The following is a 23,379-nucleotide window of genomic DNA, read 5'->3' as shown; positions in this document are numbered from 1 at the left end:
ATTAAGAAATGGTTAGACACACACAAGGACGACACTATTCAATTAGATGGTATATCTATTCCACTGGAGGATATTTTTGATGAAAAACTGAAGCCTATTGCTGATGTAAGTTTATTTCGATATACTTATCCTATTTTCATTTTTCTCCACCTGATTGCTTATTTATGCTGTCACGTTTTTTATAATGTTTTCCTAACATTAAATTAAAGATAGATTTAAAAAGGGGATCAGATAATACGGATCCAGTGAATAACCATAGGTCGAAGAAAAACATACAACACGATGAATAAAGAGAAAAACGACGGAAAGATAAACAAAAGTCTATAAAATACCACACACCTGGTGTTGTTGTCTCAGGTGCTCCAGACGGGTAGTGAGCGAGTCATGTCTCGTTCAGCAACAAAAAAGAGGGTTTTAGTTCAAATTCTGAAAACAAATTCCGATATTTTTGTTTTACCTATCATACTTCTTTGACAATGACTTTGAATAAAAAAAATGTTTTGAATAAATGTTAATATTGTAGGCTAACGAGGAGGCCTATGATGTTGCCAGACCATTAATGTCGAAGACATCAGGTGGTAAGGTGTCCTTTATTATTCCTAATCAAGGCGACATCCATAAGTTGTTGAGTGCATCGGAATCTTTCGTTGTCGGCTTTGGAAAACTTCGGGATTTTGTTGTTGAAAAACAATCACAATTTAGAGCTCTACAAACCCTCCTGGAAACACTAACCGAGGCCAAACTTGGTGAAATTCATAAGCGTATTGAAGATATAATGGTAATGAAAATTTGAATAAAGAAAAGACATTTCTTTAAATTTATTTGCCAAACTCTTATGTTATTCAGTATATTGTGTGAATATAGTTACTTCTTAATAAAAATTATATTAATTTCATTTCACATTTCTCTGAAGAAGGTTAACTGTTCTGGACAGACTATATTTGTACTTTATTCTTTTCTGGACTATCCTGAAATAGATTTATCAATATGTCAATTCTGATACTGTGGATTTGAACATCATTTGAAATTGGTGGAGTGTAGCTATGACTTGGTGATTATTTCTGTTAGGCATCTGTATTTAATAATATACAATGGGATATTGTTTAACAGATCAGTAATGTTCAGACATAGTTTTAGAAATCAATTGAAATCATTAAAATGTTTAGACATCAATTGCAAATAGACATACATTTGTATTTGTTTGACGTGTTTTGTGGTATCCAGTACAGTTAAATACAAACATTTTGATTCTGACGGGTGTCACATGTGTAGCAGAATTTGCTTACCCTTCCGGAGCACATGAGACCACCCCCAATTTTTGGTGGGGTTCAAGTTGCTTAGTCTTTAGTTTTCTATGCTATGTCTTCTGTATTTTTATTTGTCTGTTTGCCTATTTTTTCTTTTTAGCCATGTCGTTGTCATTTTATTTCGATCTATGCGTTTGAATGTCCCTTTTGGTATCTTCCGCCCCTCTTTTAGTTCACAAAACGTTTTAACAAAATTGATAGAAATAAGATACATTTCACGTTTTACCAAATTTGAAAATATTTAATTTAACCTTCATACGTAAAAAAAAGTAAAATCAGAAAAATACTGAACTGAAAGGAAAATTCAAAACGGAAAGTCTTTCACCAAATGAGAACATCAAAAGCTCAAACACATCAAACGAATGGATAACAACTGTCATATTACTGAATTGGTTCAGGCATTTTACTAAGTAAGAAATTGTGTACTTAACCTGGTTTTATAGCTAGCTAAACCTCTCTCTTGTATGACAGTCTCGTTAAATTCCTTTATATTGAAAACGATACGTTAACAAAACAAACAAACCTGAAAAGTAAAAATGTCAAAAAGGGGTATAGCAGTCGACATTATGTTAATATCTTAATCACTATAAAAAACAAATAAATATGTAACAAAGAAGCACAAAAAGGTATATGTCAAATTTAACAACCTCATTCATTGCTGTTTTATTATACAATTTTATTTATCTATGTTAAATTCTAAACTAAGAGATTACTTTATAGGAAATGTAATTAAACATATGCCAGATTTTCTTTCCTGATAAGAAAATAAAAAAAAAATATCCTCTTTGCCCATCAACCTCAAAAGAAGTAGAAAGCTTAGGGTCCTTTTTTAAACAGGCATTAGAACTGAGGACAGGGGACTCATGATTTATTAATACAACATATTTATATATCATATAGATTGATTGTTTGCTGTTTTACTTTTTATGTTTTCTTATGGTTTCGTTTTTTAAATGTATTTTGTGTATGTTTACATTATTTGTCACAAACGTAATGTTCAGAGTTTATATGACAATAAATATTTGAATTAAATTGAAAGTTAAATCCACCCATAAGGGATTGAACGATTTTGAGTGCTCGGACCAAATCCCTTCCCCGATAGACACCTGGTTAGGTTAACATTAACTCTGACATAGAATTCCTCGTTTGACTTACAAAAATTGAGCAGCATGTACACGTCAGACAGGTAGATATGAAATAATTTTGTCGTTCAAAGTATGAATAGAATATAGTCTATAGTTCCTTTAGGCATAACCTGTGCAGAATCTAAATAAGGAAAATTAACATTAACTCTGACATAGAATTCCTCGTTTGAATTACAACAATTGAGCAGCATGTACACGTCACACAGGTAGATATGAAATAATTTTGTCGTTCAAAGTATGAATAGAATATAGTCTATAGTTCCTTTACGCATAACCTGTGCAGAATCTAAATAAGGAAAAAGTAAAATCACAAAACTAATATCAGAGGGAATGTCAATTCGGAAAGTCCCTAATAAAATGAGAATGGAAATGGAGAATGTTTCAAAGAGACAACAACCCGACCATTTAGAACTTTGTTAATATGGAAAACAAAACCCTTTTAAAGTATAGGGATTGTCTGTAGATACAAGAGTATGTAGGTTTCAAAGAAAAAGAAGGTACGAGGAGAACAAATTCATTTCTCCTTATTTGCTTATTCCTTTTAAAAAAATTGTCTATTAGATTGACATGTTTGATTTTGGATGATATAGTCTGGTCACTAACACCAAATTTCTTTTCTTTTTTCTTCTGCAATGTCAATTCCAGATCAAATGGCAAGGACGGACAAAAACGTATTTTTCAAGATGTCAGCATTTTTGCATATTATGTCTGATAATGATGGATGTCTGTTTAACATCAATTGGCAAATCAAGGTATGCACAAAATTTAACAATAGGGATTACCAGTGACTCAACAAGCGCACTCTAAACTATTAATAACGTGTTTTTGATATAATGCGACTTTTCCCAGAAATTCCAGTGACAATTATATTTTTTCATATATTTTAGTTATAGAATTAAACGTAGTCAATATTAGGTTGAAGACAATATTTTAAGATGTTAAAAGATTAGAGGAAATTATACAATAGGAATGCATACGTGAGGTAGAACAACAACATGAACAAGGGTTACAACATTGATATTTCAATATGTATTAAATCACATTGGTGGTCTCGTTGTAACGAGCTCGCCTCGAGTGTTGGCGGTTCTAAGTTTGATCACTGGCCGGGTCAAACAAAATAATTTGTATTCTTCTCCACTAAGCACGTGGCAATATTGAGGTAGAGAAAAGACAGGTTGGCTCAGGGTTCGATTCCGGGTGGGATGATATGTATTCTTGATGACTAAAACCTTACAAACTAGGACGTTAAAAATCCGTCTTAGCGTGTCTGTGTAGTATAAAGTGAATTCATATTCATATTGAATAAACATTTTCTTGACTTACAAACCTGTTGTTGCATTTTGCATTGTTATTCAAAGCAACCAAATAATCTAAGATACCTTAGATGATATCATTTCATATAGGATCTCTTTTGTTTACTTATTGAACCTCGAATTAAATCACCCATTTAACGAAATACCATAAGTTACAATGTCAGAGAATTAAAGAGCCGGTAAATAATCAGACTTTATGAACCGGAATACAAAGCGGTGCGAAACCGGGAAATGTTGGCTGCAATAGAAATATAACTCAGTTACTTATAATGGCCGTTATATATATATATATATACATATTAAAAATTAAATACACAAAAAGAGTTTTAAAAGCTTGAAAAGAAACTTTATATATATATAATTCCGGTTTATATGATCCGTTCATCCTATATATTGACTCTTAAAATTTAAGAGTAAATCTAAAAATGAGGGAACTTTCTCTAAAAATGAGGGTGCTTTTTATATGGCCTTCCAAATACCGTTTCGATCCCTAACATCACTGAAGAGACATTTATTGTCGAAATCCGGATATGGTGTACTAAAGAAATATTGACACCGAATGTTTGTGGCACAACATCCTGTCCACAAGTTAACAATTTTTTTTTTTTCTGTGACGTATTAAATTTATAATAAGATCCATTTTGTTACAACCTGTGATCAATTTTATTTGGCAATCGCCAATGGCAGTCAGCAGGGTTAAAGAACATCAGTTGTTCGACCTGTTAGTCAAATGCGTTTTGTTTAAATATACTTTTTCACTCTTTTGGTCTTTTGGAAAATGTTGTTTGTGCTGTTTTTAGACCCTTCTACAACGAAATTTGTTTGACATGCACACGTATAAAAATTGCGGTTTTTATCCAACGCAGTCATAGGTTTGAACGTAGTTTTCAATTTAGACTCGTTTATATTTTTTGTTTGGGCATGTATCATATTTTCCCTCCGGTTTATATGATCCGTTCATCCTATATATTGACTCTTAAAATTTAAGAGTAAATCTAAAAATGAGGGAACTTTCTCTAAAAATGAGGGTGCTTTTTATATGGCCTTCCAAATACCGTTTCGATCCCTAACATCACTGAAGAGACATTTATTGTCGAAATCCGGATATGGTGTACTAAAGAAATATTGACACCGAATGTTTGTGGCACAACATCCTGTCCACAAGTTAACAATTTTTTTTCTTTTTCTGTGACGTATTAAATTTATAATAAGATCCATTTTGTTACAACCTGTGATCAATTTTATTTGGCAATCGCCAATGGCAGTCAGCAGGGTTAAAGAACATCAGTTGTTCGACCTGTTAGTCAAATGCGTTTTGTTTAAATATACTTTTTCACTCTTTTGGTCTTTTGGAAAATGTTGTTTGTGCTGTTTTTAGACCCTTCTACAACGAAATTTGTTTGACATGCACACGTATAAAAATTGCGGTTTTTATCCAACGCAGTCATAGGTTTGAACGTAGTTTTCAATTTAGACTCGTTTATATTTTTTGTTTGGGCATGTATCATATTTTCCCTCCGGTTTATATGATCCGTTCATCCTATATATTGACTCTTAAAATTTAAGAGTAAATCTAAAAATGAGGGAACTTTCTCTAAAAATGAGGGTGCTTTTTATATGGCCTTCCAAATACCGTTTCGATCCCTAACATCACTGAAGAGACATTTATTGTCGAAATCCGGATATGGTGTACTAAAGAAATATTGACACCGAATGTTTGTGGCACAACATCCTGTCCACAAGTTAACAATTTTTTTTTTTCTGTGACGTATTAAATTTATAATAAGATCCATTTTGTTACAACCTGTGATCAATTTTATTTGGCAATCGCCAATGGCAGTCAGCAGGGTTAAAGAACATCAGTTGTTCGACCTGTTAGTCAAATGCGTTTTGTTTAAATATACTTTTTCACTCTTTTGGTCTTTTGGAAAATGTTGTTTGTGCTGTTTTTAGACCCTTCTACAACGAAATTTGTTTGACATGCACACGTATAAAAATTGCGGTTTTTATCCAACGCAGTCATAGGTTTGAACGTAGTTTTCAATTTAGACTCGTTTATATTTTTTGTTTGGGCATGTATCATATTTTCCCTCCGGTTTATATGATCCGTTCATCCTATATATTGACTCTTAAAATTTAAGAGTAAATCTAAAAATGAGGGAACTTTCTCTAAAAATGAGGGTGCTTTTTATATGGCCTTCCAAATACCGTTTCGATCCCTAACATCACTGAAGAGACATTTATTGTCGAAATCCGGATATGGTGTACTAAAGAAATATTGACACCGAATGTTTGTGGCACAACATCCTGTCCACAAGTTAACAATTTTTTTTTTTTCTGTGACGTATTAAATTTATAATAAGATCCATTTTGTTACAACCTGTGATCAATTTTATTTGGCAATCGCCAATGGCAGTCAGCAGGGTTAAAGAACATCAGTTGTTCGACCTGTTAGTCAAATGCGTTTTGTTTAAATATACTTTTTCACTCTTTTGGTCTTTTGGAAAATGTTGTTTGTGCTGTTTTTAGACCCTTCTACAACGAAATTTGTTTGACATGCACACGTATAAAAATTGCGGTTTTTATCCAACGCAGTCATAGGTTTGAACGTAGTTTTCAATTTAGACTCGTTTATATTTTTTGTTTGGGCATGTATCATATTTTCCCTCCGGTTTATATGATCCGTTCATCCTATATATTGACTCTTAAAATTTAAGAGTAAATCTAAAAATGAGGGAACTTTCTCTAAAAATGAGGGTGCTTTTTATATGGCCTTCCAAATACCGTTTCGATCCCTAACATCACTGAAGAGACATTTATTGTCGAAATCCGGATATGGTGTACTAAAGAAATATTGACACCGAATGTTTGTGGCACAACATCCTGTCCACAAGTTAACAATTTTTTTTTTCTGTGACGTATTAAATTTATAATAAGATCCATTTTGTTACAACCTGTGATCAATTTTATTTGGCAATCGCCAATGGCAGTCAGCAGGGTTAAAGAACATCAGTTGTTCGACCTGTTAGTCAAATGCGTTTTGTTTAAATATACTTTTTCACTCTTTTGGTCTTTTGGAAAATGTTGTTTGTGCTGTTTTTAGACCCTTCTACAACGAAATTTGTTTGACATGCACACGTATAAAAATTGCGGTTTTTATCCAACGCAGTCATAGGTTTGAACGTAGTTTTCAATTTAGACTCGTTTATATTTTTTGTTTGGGCATGTATCATATTTTCCCTCCGGTTTATATGATCCGTTCATCCTATATATTGACTCTTAAAATTTAAGAGTAAATCTAAAAATGAGGGAACTTTCTCTAAAAATGAGGGTGCTTTTTATATGGCCTTCCAAATACCGTTTCGATCCCTAACATCACTGAAGAGACATTTATTGTCGAAATCCGGATATGGTGTACTAAAGAAATATTGACACCGAATGTTTGTGGCACAACATCCTGTCCACAAGTTAACAATTTTTTTTTTTTCTGTGACGTATTAAATTTATAATAAGATCCATTTTGTTACAACCTGTGATCAATTTTATTTGGCAATCGCCAATGGCAGTCAGCAGGGTTAAAGAACATCAGTTGTTCGACCTGTTAGTCAAATGCGTTTTGTTTAAATATACTTTTTCACTCTTTTGGTCTTTTGGAAAATGTTGTTTGTGCTGTTTTAAGACCCTTCTACAACGAAATTTGTTTGACATGCACACGTATAAAAATTGCGGTTTTTATCCAACGCAGTCATAGGTTTGAACGTAGTTTTCAATTTAGACTCGTTTATATTTTTTGTTTGGGCATGTATCATATTTTCCCTCCGGTTTATATGATCCGTTCATCCTATATATTGACTCTTAAAATTTAAGAGTAAATCTAAAAATGAGGGAACTTTCTCTAAAAATGAGGGTGCTTTTTATATGGCCTTCCAAATACCGTTTCGATCCCTAACATCACTGAAGAGACATTTATTGTCGAAATCCGGATATGGTGTACTAAAGAAATATTGACACCGAATGTTTGTGGCACAACATCCTGTCCACAAGTTAACAATTTTTTTTTTTTTCTGTGACGTATTAAATTTATAATAAGATCCATTTTGTTACAACCTGTGATCAATTTTATTTGGCAATCGCCAATGGCAGTCAGCAGGGTTAAAGAACATCAGTTGTTCGACCTGTTAGTCAAATGCGTTTTGTTTAAATATACTTTTTCACTCTTTTGGTCTTTTGGAAAATGTTGTTTGTGCTGTTTTTAGACCCTTCTACAACGAAATTTGTTTGACATGCACACGTATAAAAATTGCGGTTTTTATCCAACGCAGTCATAGGTTTGAACGTAGTTTTCAATTTAGACTCGTGTATATATATATATATATATAAGTGTCTAAGAATGTAACTTTAACACACTAATGAGTGTTATAAAATTAGGTGTTATATTTTATATATTATTCACGCAATATTTCGCTAAACAAATTAGCTTCATAGATGCACACGCCCGATGAAGCTAATTTGTTTAGCGAAATATTGCGTGAATAATATATAAAATATAACACCTAATTTCATAACACTCATTAGTGTGTTAAAGTTACATTCTTAGACACTTATATAATTCAATTTAGTAACTGCATCAGTTTATTTACAAACTGATCCACACCTATATAGATTGAATGTTGATTGTTGCTATTTTTAGACACTATATATATATATATATATAGTGTCTAAAAATAGCAACAATTGCAGGCGATTTGGTGTCACGATATCACAGTAGCATGGGTTCGAATCCCGGCGAGGGAAGAACCAAAAATTTGCGAAAGCAAATTTACAGATCTAACATTGTTGGGTTGATGTTTAGACGAGTTGTATATACATTATGTACACAGCCATGTATCACCATCATTGATGGCGATCCGATGGATACATCTGTTGTAGGGTTGTCACTGACTCAGACGTACTTATGAATATAATTATTTTCTGTGACTGTATCTTACATTAATTTGTAGGATCCTTTACTATAGATAATTTAGCTGATCTGTAACAATTACATCTTCATGCCTTATATATCATGTACTGTAGTACGCCGCTAGATTAAAACTGACGTGGAAAGGTAACATATGGCCACCGAAAGCTCTTTTTTTGAGAGCCCAGGTGGTCGTGTGGTCTAGCGGGACGGCTGCAGTGCAGGCGATTTGGTGTCACGATATCACAGTAGCATGGGTTCGAATCCCGGCGAGGGAAGAACCAAAAATTTGCGAAAGCAAATTTACAGATCTAACATTGTTGGGTTGATGTTTAGACGAGTTGTATATACATTATGTACACAGCCATGTATCACCATCATTGATGGCGATCCGATGGATACATCTGTTGTAGGGTTGTCACTGACTCAGACGTACTTATGAATATAATTATTTTCTGTGACTGTATCTTACATTAATTTGTAGGATCCTTTACTATAGATAATTTAGCTGATCTGTAACAATTACATCTTCATGCCTTATATATCATGTACTGTAGTACGCCGCTAGATTAAAACTGACGTGGAAAGGTAACATATGGCCACCGAAAGCTCTTTTTTTGAGAGCCCAGGTGGTCGTGTGGTCTAGCGGGACGGCTGCAGTGCAGGCGATTTGGTGTCACGATATCACAGTAGCATGGGTTCGAATCCCGGCGAGGGAAGAACCAAAAATTTGCGAAAGCAAATTTACAGATCTAACATTGTTGGGTTGATGTTTAGACGAGTTGTATATACATTATGTACACAGCCATGTATCACCATCATTGATGGCGATCCGATGGATACATCTGTTGTAGGGTTGTCACTGACTCAGACGTACTTATGAATATAATTATTTTCTGTGACTGTATCTTACATTAATTTGTAGGATCCTTTACTATAGATAATTTAGCTGATCTGTAACAATTACATCTTCATGCCTTATATATCATGTACTGTAGTACGCCGCTAGATTAAAACTGACGTGGAAAGGTAACATATGGCCACCGAAAGCTCTTTTTTTGAGAGCCCAGGTGGTCGTGTGGTCTAGCGGGACGGCTGCAGTGCAGGCGATTTGGTGTCACGATATCACAGTAGCATGGGTTCGAATCCCGGCGAGGGAAGAACCAAAAATTTGCGAAAGCAAATTTACAGATCTAACATTGTTGGGTTGATGTTTAGACGAGTTGTATATACATTATGTACACAGCCATGTATCACCATCATTGATGGCGATCCGATGGATACATCTGTTGTAGGGTTGTCACTGACTCAGACGTACTTATGAATATAATTATTTTCTGTGACTGTATCTTACATTAATTTGTAGGATCCTTTACTATAGATAATTTAGCTGATCTGTAACAATTACATCTTCATGCCTTATATATCATGTACTGTAGTACGCCGCTAGATTAAAACTGACGTGGAAAGGTAACATATGGCCACCGAAAGCTCTTTTTTTGAGAGCCCAGGTGGTCGTGTGGTCTAGCGGGACGGCTGCAGTGCAGGCGATTTGGTGTCACGATATCACAGTAGCATGGGTTCGAATCCCGGCGAGGGAAGAACCAAAAATTTGCGAAAGCAAATTTACAGATCTAACATTGTTGGGTTGATGTTTAGACGAGTTGTATATACATTATGTACACAGCCATGTATCACCATCATTGATGGCGATCCGATGGATACATCTGTTGTAGGGTTGTCACTGACTCAGACGTACTTATGAATATAATTATTTTCTGTGACTGTATCTTACATTAATTTGTAGGATCCTTTACTATAGATAATTTAGCTGATCTGTAACAATTACATCTTCATGCCTTATATATCATGTACTGTAGTACGCCGCTAGATTAAAACTGACGTGGAAAGGTAACATATGGCCACCGAAAGCTCTTTTTTTGAGAGCCCAGGTGGTCGTGTGGTCTAGCGGGACGGCTGCAGTGCAGGCGATTTGGTGTCACGATATCACAGTAGCATGGGTTCGAATCCCGGCGAGGGAAGAACCAAAAATTTGCGAAAGCAAATTTACAGATCTAACATTGTTGGGTTGATGTTTAGACGAGTTGTATATACATTATGTACACAGCCATGTATCACCATCATTGATGGCGATCCGATGGATACATCTGTTGTAGGGTTGTCACTGACTCAGACGTACTTATGAATATAATTATTTTCTGTGACTGTATCTTACATTAATTTGTAGGATCCTTTACTATAGATAATTTAGCTGATCTGTAACAATTACATCTTCATGCCTTATATATCATGTACTGTAGTACGCCGCTAGATTAAAACTGACGTGGAAAGGTAACATATGGCCACCGAAAGCTCTTTTTTTGAGAGCCCAGGTGGTCGTGTGGTCTAGCGGGACGGCTGCAGTGCAGGCGATTTGGTGTCACGATATCACAGTAGCATGGGTTCGAATCCCGGCGAGGGAAGAACCAAAAATTTGCGAAAGCAAATTTACAGATCTAACATTGTTGGGTTGATGTTTAGACGAGTTGTATATACATTATGTACACAGCCATGTATCACCATCATTGATGGCGATCCGATGGATACATCTGTTGTAGGGTTGTCACTGACTCAGACGTACTTATGAATATAATTATTTTCTGTGACTGTATCTTACATTAATTTGTAGGATCCTTTACTATAGATAATTTAGCTGATCTGTAACAATTACATCTTCATGCCTTATATATCATGTACTGTAGTACGCCGCTAGATTAAAACTGACGTGGAAAGGTAACATATGGCCACCGAAAGCTCTTTTTTTGAGAGCCCAGGTGGTCGTGTGGTCTAGCGGGACGGCTGCAGTGCAGGCGATTTGGTGTCACGATATCACAGTAGCATGGGTTCGAATCCCGGCGAGGGAAGAACCAAAAATTTGCGAAAGCAAATTTACAGATCTAACATTGTTGGGTTGATGTTTAGACGAGTTGTATATACATTATGTACACAGCCATGTATCACCATCATTGATGGCGATCCGATGGATACATCTGTTGTAGGGTTGTCACTGACTCAGACGTACTTATGAATATAATTATTTTCTGTGACTGTATCTTACATTAATTTGTAGGATCCTTTACTATAGATAATTTAGCTGATCTGTAACAATTACATCTTCATGCCTTATATATCATGTACTGTAGTACGCCGCTAGATTAAAACTGACGTGGAAAGGTAACATATGGCCACCGAAAGCTCTTTTTTTGAGAGCCCAGGTGGTCGTGTGGTCTAGCGGGACGGCTGCAGTGCAGGCGATTTGGTGTCACGATATCACAGTAGCATGGGTTCGAATCCCGGCGAGGGAAGAACCAAAAATTTGCGAAAGCAAATTTACAGATCTAACATTGTTGGGTTGATGTTTAGACGAGTTGTATATATATATATATATATATATATATAACAAGTCTAAAAGAATACAACATCACCAAAAACACAATAAAACGAACAATATGTTAGATATTTCGGATAACAGATATCCTTCTTCGGTAATTGCACGATGAAAAATGAATCATGTCAATTCAAATTAAGACTCTATCAAAATCTTGATTTATACAATTTAAGCGAACGCTGGAACAATTTTAAAATTTTTCAAACACACCGCAAAGTCTACAAAAATATGCCAAAAATAAAAAGTTATTTACGATGTGAACTGGCACAACTCTAAATTCCCAAAGGTGTTGACAGTTGAGATGTTAAACAACTGCGTGGAAATACAGTCCCAATAAACAGTCCTGACCGATCTAAACTGGTATGATATTTAAAATATGACAACGGTAGGGCAGTTGCATCAGAGACAGCGTATTTAAACATCTAAAAATTTAGTAATTTGATGATAAGAAAATTGAGTAATAAATGTTTACTAAGGTTAAGTAATAGAACGTGGCTGCGTACTTACACATCTTTGCCAACTGTAATCAAAACTAATATAATTCAAAAATTCCTGAAAAGTGTAAGGGTCCAGTACGGAAACCGTAGTAACTGGCCACAAGTGATGACAGGAAATTAGTGATGGTAGGAAAAATGAGTGACTCTTCTATGTTTTTTCATTAATGCCCTCTGGGGAAACTGTCCTCAGCTTTCTTATCCAAAAACTTTCCCGAGCAAGTCTGTCGGCCTTTGACCAATCCTCGTTGTGATCTATGATAGTGATGGTAAGTTTTTTTAGATCAGCTTGGGCGTGCCCATGTGATCTTAAATGACGACTTACGGGGAGGTCGGGCTTGCATGTGTAGTCGCTACGATGACCATTCATGCGTTTGTTGAATGGCTGTTCTGTCTCGCCAACATACTGCATGCCACATCGACACTGAAGAATGTATACAACATTCTGGGTTTTGCAAGTTACATTACAAAATATTGTGTACACAGACCCAGTGGAGTGGCAAGTAAATGTTTGAGTATTCACTATTTGTTGGCAAGTCAGACATCGTTTGTTACCACACGACTTGCACCATCCTGTAGTTGAACAGCTTTTATTAGAGGAGACGGCAGCTTTTACAAATAAGTCTTTTAGACTTGCTGGTCTCCGAAAAGCTAAGACAGGAGGATCGGGAAAGATTTTGGATAATTTTGGGTGATTGGCAATACTTTGCCAATTGGCACGGATCAAACGTGAAAGGTTTGAAAAAGCGGGATTGTATGTTAACACAAATGGAACTATTTTGCTGCGCTTCTTCTTTTTGTACTGTAACAGGTCTTTGCGGCTGTTATTGTTAGCACGCGCAAACCCCTTATCTATGTCCCATTTCTTATAACCTCGTTTGATTAGAAATCCGCGAAGTTCCTGTAACCGCTGAGTGACAGCCTCCTCAGAGGAGCAAATCCGCTTTACTCTGAGAGCTTGACTGTACGGTATACTTTTTGTACAGTGTTTGGGGTGACAGCTTTGGGGAGAAAGGTACTGGTGTTTATCTGTAGGTTTACAGTAGAGGTCTGTTGATATGACACCGTCCTTTATAGATGTAGTTGTGTCTAAGAAAGATATCTTAGAGTCGGATATTTCATATGTAAATTTAATTGACTGGTGGGCGTTGTTTGCATGTCTGATAAAAGCATCCAATTTTTGATGGGATTCGATCCATTTCATGTCAACATCATCATTTAACTTGTGGCCAGTTACTACGGTTTCCGTACTGGACCCTTACACTTTTCAGGAATTTTTGAATTATATTAGTTTTGATTACAGTTGGCAAAGATGTGTAAGTACGCAGCCACGTTCTATTACTTAACCTTAGTAAACATTTATTACTCAATTTTCTTATCATCAAATTACTAAATTTTTAGATGTTTAAATACGCTGTCTCTGATGCAACTGCCCTACCGTTGTCATATTTTAAATATCATACCAGTTTAGATCGGTCAGGACTGTTTATTGGGACTGTATTTCCACGCAGTTGTTTAACATCTCAACTGTCAACACCTTTGGGAATTTAGAGTTGTGCCAGTTCACATCGTAAATAACTTTTTATTTTTGGCATATTTTTGTAGACTTTGCGGTGTGTTTGAAAAATTTTAAAATTGTTCCAGCGTTCGCTTAAATTGTATAAATCAAGATTTTGATAGAGTCTTAATTTGAATTGACATGATTCATTTTTCATCGTGCAATTACCGAAGAAGGATATCTGTTATCCGAAATATCTAACATATTGTTCGTTTTATTGTGTTTTTGGTGATGTTGTATTCTTTTAGACTTGTTATATATTATATTATGTAGTGTACTGCATCATGTTTATATGATCCATCGCCCCGTAAGATTTATCGTTGACTATTTATTCAGTCATTTTATATATATATATATATATATATATTGTAAATATACACTACAGCCCACGTGGACTTTGTCATTTCTACGCGCCCACGGTGGGCGTGTGCATTGGGTGGACATTTCGGTCCACACCCGCCCACGTGTCCACTTGTCCACGGTATGTCGTGTGCATTGGGTGGACATCTGTGGTCCACGCCCACCGACTGGTCCACGGTATAGCGTGGAATCCACGCCTACTGCTGTCCACGGGAGATCGGGTGGGCGGAGGTCGATCCATGAACGTTATATAACGGTACATTGGTTGCCATATGTTTATTGATTTGTAAATGTATTGATATGCACTTGTTACACTTTTTATATGATGGAGTAATTTATCTGATAATAAAATATTGTGAAATTTTTGCATTGTTTTTTACGCGAATAAGGAAGCCTTAGCCTTATGTTTTGTTTAGAGATCAGTTTGTATTGATTTGACACCAATGAGTAAACTTAAATTGAAATTATGTGAATTTGCCATTTTAAAATTGTTGTCGTAAATACTGATTGCCGTGTAGATACAATAAACCAAGATGACACCTGATTAATTTCAATAGAATAACATGTGCTCTTAGAAGGCGGTTATTGTCACGTGCTTATAAGCCATCAGCTGTTCACAATATTCGTTTAATCTTAAAAATATGCTCCATTTGTCACTTACAACTGATTCAACCCGAACATAAAAAGTCATGGAATAACCTTGTTAATTCCCGAAATTAAATATTGCTTATTATATAAACATTATGCCGTGAAATTTCGTTTTTTCTACCTCATTTCGTTATTTTCAGAAGGACAAATAAAAATACTATGAACTTTAAAGAATACAAAAATGAAAGAAAAGATCACTGACTGACTGACGCGTATATATATGTACCAGTGTAAAAATCAAATTCTTGTTAAAACATCGGTTGTCAATATTCTTCACTATTTTTTCTCATGTAATTGACAGGTAATAAATCACACAAGATATTAGCGTTGTTTGTATATGCAGTCATTGAGCTGTGTGTGATTCGATCATAGTAATGAACGATTTTGTAATTTCAATTTGGGTTAGATTGTCTATTGCATAAGTTTACCGCTCTTAAATGAATTTAATTGAAACAACACTTAATATTGGAATAATTGATTGACTGTAGCTTTTTTAACGTCCAGTAGCAAATATTTCATACAGGTACAAGTTTAATTTACAACTTTATATCAAAATAACGCAGACAGGTTAAAATGCAAACTTTATAGATTTTTACACAAGAAATATACAACATGTGTACTATACGTTGGGAAACGTTCTAAACAAGTAAAGTTAATATCAATAATATATTAGTACATAGATAATTTACCAAAATGGACCTTACTTTCGCAACTCCCTGGATTGCTTTATTCAGTCAGCCACACCACTAGACAAAATGTATTCTTTATGAACTAAAACCGTTTTCAATTTAGATTTAGAGTCAAGTTTATTAAAATTATGATGATAATTTCAACTTCATTTAACATATATTTCTAGTATTACTACTGGTTTGCTGATGAAGGCTTAAAGTGTTCCTCATCATCTATTTTGCGTGCTTTACACGCTCTATTTTCTCAGTTTGTTTTTTTCTTGAATAAGCCTATTTTAATTTTTCAAGTTACATGTTTGGTCATGTATACGTAATTTTATTAAAAGCTGACGATTGTTGTTTTGCATGGGGGTTTGAATTGTGCAACTAGTTTTCTATTTATTTTTTTTTGGTTCCTGATGGACTATTTTCCAGTGCGTAATTTATTATACATATTCAGGACGAACACTCAACAATAATAGATACATGTACTTAACCTTGCACAAAAATTGCAGCTATATTAATAATTCTACAATGTCCACACAAATGAGGTTATTGCAATGGTTGTCGACGAGGAATGGCAGTTGTAATGTTTACAGAAAGTTAAATATACCTATTTAAATAAAGATGATTTAGATGATTTAGATTTTATGGTTTAATTTCTTTTGTGAGAAAACATGACACTAGCATGATTCGTTTTACTATAGTATGTACAGCAGGCCTTGTACTTTTCTTCATACATGTATTATGATGCATCTTGTCAGCATCATTTTGTTAATTTCGTGTATGTGACCAATCTAGAGGAGGCAGGTTAAACTGTATGCATATAGAGAAACTATTCTGCGCAAAGCAAGGCACAAACATAATAAAAAATAAGGTGCGATTATTTTTTTTACTCAAAATCACAGAATATTTCAAATTGCAGTTTGACACAATTATGTTATCATTGTTGAAGGCCGTACACATGTAATATGACTCTGTGAAACTATTTAAAATAATGCCACATCTCCTTATTTCGGATCTGATGGATTGATGTCTGATTTGTCTCCTTTTTATATCTAAATTTCGTATACATATGTGTTTACATATTAAACGTAGTTTCGTAACCATTTAAAGTCATGTCAAAAGAAATCTGCATAGCAAGATCGTGGTTTATTTCAACACATGGATGACAGAGTATGCATATAAGAATAGGCCGTTTTAGGTCTAGAGCTTAATTTCAGATATATAATTAATTTCAAGTCCGGTTTGTAAAAACATGAGAACACAAGCTTCAAAATCCTATACAAATATGATACGTCTATTGGAATTTTTTACATTTGAGAAAAGAAGACCGTTACTATGTCTTTCTTCCTCCTGTTTAATTTTTTCATCTTTATTAAAATTATCAATTGCTAATTACATGTACATGTATGTGCCTGTTTAAGTGAATTCTGTAATCCATTTCAACTAGAATCCCCCAATTAAAAAAAAATAATCTCAAAATAAATTTTGAATGTTGCAATTATATATGTACATTTTTAACTATAAAAAATCTGTAATCAAATGTAGGAATTGGATCTTATAAAATCTTACATTCTTTATTATATCCATTTCATATTTTTCGACTTAAGTCATTATCATTTATTTTAAAAATACTATTTTTTTTCGGCTGGATTTTTTTTCTATATATGCATACTGCTCTATATCTCTTTTTATTTGTACAAATGTACATATATTCAATTACTCCAATGCAGACAGGTGTTGTTCCCACCGAAACAAAAAGCCATATTTTTTGCATTTGACAGCGACGGTATAATATTATCCCAATTATCATATCATCACACTGACAGGGACCTTCAAATAAGCAAGGTATTCCAAAATAGTAATCCTTTTAAAATGTTTTGTTTTATTTTATCTCCGGGTGGAACTGTCATATCATTTATGACAACCTGTGTGCTTTATAAGATCAACAATTTTATTTTATTTATCATTGTTAAAAATGTCCGTGTTACCAAGATCTCGTGTCCTCAGCCTAACGACTAAAGCACCAACACACTACCTTGTGAAATATATAGCATGCAACACTTACCAAGTCAGAAGCAGAAGTTTCTTCAAGAGTGAACAATTTTTGCTTATATTATATTAACATGTTATTCATTATAGGCAGTGTCTGTGCGTACCGACATGCGGATACGTGTAGCCGAATTGACTTCCGTAGGCTACGCGTACCCGCAACCTATTTTATAATAAACTGTCGGTTATTTCCCGACTTTGTGAATTCATTTAATATAGTGGCAAATAATATGTTTTAATCTGTATTTAATGTATTAGTAAGAAAAATAGAAATTAAATGTAAATACACGTGAAAAGAATAAGATTATACTGAATAATTAAATCATACTGAATACATGTAAATAAAATTCGAAACAGAAACGAACATTTTAAAATATCTGAAACGATTAAAAATAAATTTTGAGTGTGACACAATTTAAGTAATACGATAAAAATTCCAGAATAACGTCTCAAACTCATGAAATCCATTTGATAATTATATATTCATTCAGAACGCCGGATTAATTCCGTTTCAGGTCTTCATATTTAAAATTTAAAATAAAAATTAAGTCACGGTTATATATGATAAACTAATTTATTTGAATAAATAATTTGTTATATAAATGCATAGATAATCTATAATTATAGTTAATATTTAAAGAAAAATATTCAAAACTAGTGTTCTCGAAAGTATCCTAAGATTCGTCCTAGGTCATAGATAAGACCAATTTTAGGATGGACTTAGGATCAATTCAGGACACTCTTATTTGAAACGCCGGAACTGTCTTATAGTGTAAATATTTAATGTGTTTTGTCGATTTGCCTTTACGTCCTGCCATTTCTTCTTTATGTTATGTGCAGATGCCTTTATTTCCTGACACGGCATCTCTGTGTTATGTAAAATTAGTAATTTGTTTGGTCAAACAATTGTATGATATGTCATTGCTAAACTTGTTGTGTAAAATATGCATTACATTATGCTGTAACTACTATATATTCTGTGAATACTTCGAAACTTCATGATCAACCACCTTTACATTCTCTCATATTTTATCTATGTTGTGTCTATTCTTCTTTTACGTAAGTCAGTTAATAATTGCGTCCTGTCTCAAGTGTTATTGTTATGTCAAATGTTCTAAAGGTTTTGTTTTGATACACCTTTGTTCTATGTAAATCTCATGATATTATAGTCTTTTGGCGTTATGTTGTGTTTATACATATGTATCTCCAGTGAAAAACACAATACATCATGATATAATTCATATGCGTTTTGCCGAACAATTGATACTCTCTGTGAGCATTCATTACGTCATGTGTAAATGCCTTTTACATTATGTGCAAACAACTAATACGTTTTGTGCAAACATCGTTCACCCTGTGTGCAAACATCGTTTATCTGATGTGCAAACACCTATTACGTTATGTGCAAATACCTATTAAGTTATGTATAAAAAGTACAAAGTCATCATTATGTGCAAACACTATTACGTTATGTGCAAATACCGCTTACATTATGTGCAAACACCATGTAAGTTATTTGCAAATGCCTATTACATTATGTCCAAACATCTATTACGTTAGGTGCAAACACCTATTACGTTATGTCCAAACACCTATTACGTTATGTGCAAACACCTATTACGTTCTGGTAAACGTTTTTTTGACACAGATTAAAACAAAACGCACCAATGATATGCATTTTGAAAATGAAGAAAATTAAAAGTTTGACCTTTCTAACAAACTGTGGATTTTTATATTAATTATAATGATTTGTGTAAAAATGCTATATACATACAATGTATCTAGTTTTATGGGAAATTATTTTGCTCTACTTTAAGAGTGTACGTTATGCAGCCATGCTTTGAAAATTTGTTCACTTTACTTGTTGAAAATTATAACAAATATACAGACACGACTAGTTTTCAAGAGGTGCAACCGAAAGGAACAATACGATATAAAAAAGGAAGATATGGTACGAATGCCAATGTGACAACTCTTCACAAGAGACCAGGATGATTTGTTATTACCCTCCCAGTATGGTTTTCATCTAGCGAGAATTGTGTACTAGATTAATGCTACAAATGTAATGACGTCTCCCACGATTCATGTAGCAGCTATAAGGAATCCTACAAAATGTTTAAGATTTTATTTTCGTTCATTTCCCTTAACAGTTGTGAATATTATTCTGAATACCCTTCCTAAGACTTATTATTTCCTCCGTCCCTGACAAGGCGTGTTGAGACGGGTGGGTGTCCTGAAAAGGGGTGGTCAGGTGACCCGCCCCTCTTATCTGACAATTTTTTTCAAAACTAACAGGGATGGTAGAAAAAATGTATCCGATTTTGGATCAGACAAGTAGAAGGGTGTAACAAAAAGCTGCAATTTCTCAAAAAAAACCTATTTTTTTCATATTAAAAACTGCCTTATCCTGTAATCCACAAAAATGACGCATACATATATTTTGTTCTGAATAAAATGGTTATCAGCCTTGTTTCACCTTCACTGGCCACACTCGAAATTAAATCCCGCAACTTGAAACTACAGATAATGACTTTCATTTAATATCCGTATTTGGTCCGGTAACTTTTCGAACCGTGTCATCAAGAACGATACAAAAAAATACATATTCTAATATAAAATTGTAATTGTTTTCTTCTATTATTTTTTTTATAAGTGATGTGCATATCGTTTCTTTTGTTGTCTATAAGAAGTATACCGGACGTATAAAGGATAAAACGGATGATGAACGGATCTGAAACGGATAAATGCCAATTGAAAATTTCGCATCAGAAATGCCAATTATTGGTACCTGTAATTCAGTGGTTGTCGTTTGTTTTTGTGTTACATATTTGTTTTTCGTTCATTTTTTTATTTAAATAAGGCCGTCAGTTTTCTCGTTTGAATTGTTTTACATTGTCTTATCAGGGCCTTTTAAAGCTGACTATGCGAAATGGGCTTTGCTCATTGTTGAAGGCCGTACGGTGACCTATAGTTGGTAATGTCTGTGTCATTTTGGTCTTTTGTGGCTAGTTGTCTCATTGGCAATCATACCACATCCTCTTTTTATATAAGAAAAATTGGATATGGTTTTATATACAAGAAAGGCAGTTTCGTATTCTTTGATATCAAGTTCAATTCTCCATGCAGAAACGACCACTTTTTTCTGTGTCCAGTAGCATCGTATATTCTTAAAATATTTCGCATAATGCCTGGACATCGATGGACAGGCAACATTACACAGTGTAACACGTTTACAAATGAAAATCAACATTCAGACTAGTCATTATGTAGGACAATGAATGAACAAAAGACAAACCCGGGACACAGAAGTACAAACAATAGACCACCAACTCTGAGAACCAAAAGTAAAATAGAAACATGGATTACGAAACATATGCAGGGGCGACATCAGAGAGTGAAGTGAACTTGCTTCTTGCAAGACACTTTCAGTGAAAACAATTTGATATAAAGACAATCATATGAAGACAATCTTTTGTTTTATTTTATTTATTTTTTTTGAAATTTAAAACATGAGGCATTTGCCTCATTTGCCTCAATGTAGTTACGGTCCTGCTGTTAAAGCGAGACGTTTTTTTTTATTAATAGCTAGCGAGGCATGAAGTTCATATGATTCAATCCAAATTATCAAAATGTGCGGAAACAATCTTGAATTGATGCAATCTTGTTCGCCTTGAAATCGACGTAACATACATGTATATAGTCAAAATTCTTTAAAAAAAAACACCTATATAACGAAAAGAAAACTGTGACAGACTTCAACACGAAAGGGAAGGCTTAGATTCTTCTGTAATTTTCCTGCTACTGATTATAAATTAAGAAAGTTCACTTGTCATGTTTTGTATTGTTGGAATTTCGGAACCCTCTTGTTCATCCGTTTAAAGCACCATGAAACAATTGCCATCGAACTCCCAGTTTTCAAAAATCTTTAAATGTGCAGTATGTCATTGATACGATTTGAGTTCTCAAAATGAATCAAGATAAAATAAGGATAATAAGACATTTGTAAAAAATATAAAACCCTTGTTATGTTTTATTAATTTTTGAGAACATCTTTATGTTAAAGATATTAATCAAAGTACTGAAGTACTGAACATCGGATGACCGCAAGTTCTTGTGGACGGTCACAAGCATTTGTCTCAGAAAACCAAATCACATCTCTTTACCTGAAAGTGACGTTAAAGTACAGATATATATTTTTTCTATGCGTGGATGATAAATTCAACCTCATCGTAGAAGTGATTCAAATCAGTAAACTCTGTTTTTTTCGTTATACATTATTTTAATATTTGTACTTTGTTTAACCTATTTTGAATTTACTTTACAATATGTTTGAAAATTGTATTATAATTATTCTGCTCATTCTGGGCGCCGTGATTGGCAAATAAAATATTTGTTTGTTTGTTGTTTGTTTGTTATGTTATACAGTTACATGTATATATAATTTTTATCCAGTTGTATATCATTCTATTGCACTATATTAATTATAGTGCTGTGCAAGTGCATGGTGGACACTCTTCTGTAATAATTCGATTTTTCTGATATATTGAATTTGAGTCGGCATTCATATTTTCCAGTAAAACATTCAATGTCCCACGCAGAAAGAGGAAGCAAAGACAGATAACTCTGCATGGGAGATTGCAAACGTTCGTGAGATATTCTCCCGCATGCGGTAACACACTTTTTCTGTACGTGTGTATAAATGTTATATTAAAGATTTTTTACTTTATTTATGTTTCTAACGAGTTTAACGACATTTTCATATTATGAATTTATGTTCAAAAAATTATTTTTAGGAGTATCCATTTGAAATGAATTAAGAACAAGTGATAAGGAATGTAATTTTGCACTCGATAATGTCCGCGTATTTATTATTATCATGTTTATAGATCGGTTACAATCTCAAAACGAAGGTTAAGCCTCGGTCACACCTTACCGGATAGCACGAACGGACGCCTAACGGATGGAAATAAAAGTTGTCCGTTGACAAAATTGTTATCCGTTCGGGAGTCCGTTGATGCACAGACCGACTAAAACGGACTCGTAACGAATGCATAACGGACACACACCGGATATGCAACGTACGAGAAACGGAAACGTACCGGACAGAACGGATGTCGAACGTACATCCAACGGACGCGTACGGCATAAAACGGACTTCTAACGGAAGCGTACCGGATAAAACGGATGAACAAGATATACGGAAAAATTAAATGCGACAATAATAATACATGTAAATCGCATAAAAATTCAAAATGTTTCTGTGTAACTGGTTTTGGTTTGTTCTTCAAACTGCCGCTACTCTAAGATCGATTTTGAATAATAAAAATTCATGAACCTTAAACAATCTGACATATAAAAAAGAAGATTTGGTATGATTGCCAATGAGACAACTGTCGACAAGAGACCAAAATGACACAGACATTAAC

The sequence above is a fragment of the Mytilus trossulus genome, chromosome 14, assembly GCF_036588685.1.
Source record: "Mytilus trossulus isolate FHL-02 chromosome 14, PNRI_Mtr1.1.1.hap1, whole genome shotgun sequence".
In the NCBI taxonomy this organism is placed as follows: Eukaryota; Metazoa; Mollusca; class Bivalvia; order Mytilida; family Mytilidae; genus Mytilus; species Mytilus trossulus.
The sequence above is the reverse complement of the archived record's forward strand: the minus strand, read 5'-3'. Positions refer to the sequence as shown.